We start from the raw sequence: 1125 nt of genomic DNA, 5'->3' as shown, positions 1-1125 counted from the left end.
GTATATACATATATATATACATATGTATTATATGTAATACATATATATTTTATGATATATACATTTTACATACACACACACATATATATATATATATACACACATACATATACATATATATCAAGAGTTGCATACATGTTTTTCACACAAAAAGAGTTGTAAATGGAAAACTTAAGAAGCTGGGCATCTCTGGCTGGGATGTAGCTCAGTAGGCTGAGTTCTTATCTAGCATATACAAAGATAAAGTCCTGGCTTTCAGTACAACATAAAACCAGCAATTCCAGCATTTGGAAATAGGAAACAGAAAGACAGAGTTCAGAAGTTCAAGGTCATACCTGGCTAAACAGTGACTTCAAGATTCAAAATCAGCCTAAGATACAAGAAACTCTGCCTTTAAAAAAAAGTTTTGAAATTCAACCGACCTTTGTGTTTCTGTGTGATATGTTTGGGTGCCTCTGCTGGTGATGTGAAGGGATCTTGGCAAGCTCAGAACTCCAGACATGGATGTAGTGACCTATGATGACATGCATGTGACCGTCACTCAGGAAGAGTGGGCTTTGCTGGATACTTCACAGAAGAGTCTACAAATGTGCGATGAAAGAGACCTATAGCAATCTCAGAGCTATAGGGTACATTTGGGAAGAACATACTATTGAAGACCTTTTTCAAAGTTCTAGAAGTCATGGAAGCAACAAGAAAAGCCACTGATGCATCAAGCAATACTTGGATGAAGCCATCTCTTATCTCTCAACACGCTCTATCTGCGAGGAACAGAAGTTCCTTCATATCTCCCCAGGAAACAGAACAACAAGTGCCCCACTACTCACTTGCTGTCATCACTGTCCAGGGTGAATGCCTGACCTAAAGCCAATTTTTTGGGTAGTTGACACATGAGAAGCTCCTGGGACATCTTGTGAACTGTCACTGCCAATGGAGCCAGGATCCCACGTCAGTGTTGGGATATCAGAGCTGGTGCTAAGTGGGCAGACTACAGGGATATGCCTGTCTAAATTGAAAAGTGAATGCAAGGAGGTCAAGGGCAAAAGCAACAGTGTTTGTTTGTACAAAGAAAAACAAGGGAGGGGCTTCTCAGACAGAGCTAGCTTGCCGTTCACCCACCTCCCA

General features: G+C 40.6%; 1 pseudogene; it reads left to right on the top strand.

Annotated features, from left to right (window-relative positions):
• Window positions 1–500: 500 nt before the first annotated feature.
• On the top strand, window positions 501–708 carry LOC110293776 (zinc finger protein 120 pseudogene; annotated as a pseudogene).
• Window positions 709–1125: the final 417 nt, after the last annotated feature.

Source organism: Mus caroli, unplaced genomic scaffold (assembly GCF_978045245.1).
Source record: "Mus caroli unplaced genomic scaffold, Mus_caroli_1 scaffold_6, whole genome shotgun sequence".
NCBI lineage: Eukaryota > Metazoa > Chordata > Mammalia > Rodentia > Muridae > Mus > Mus caroli.
Note: the sequence above shows the minus strand (reverse complement) of the source record. Positions and strands in the feature narration are given on the sequence as shown.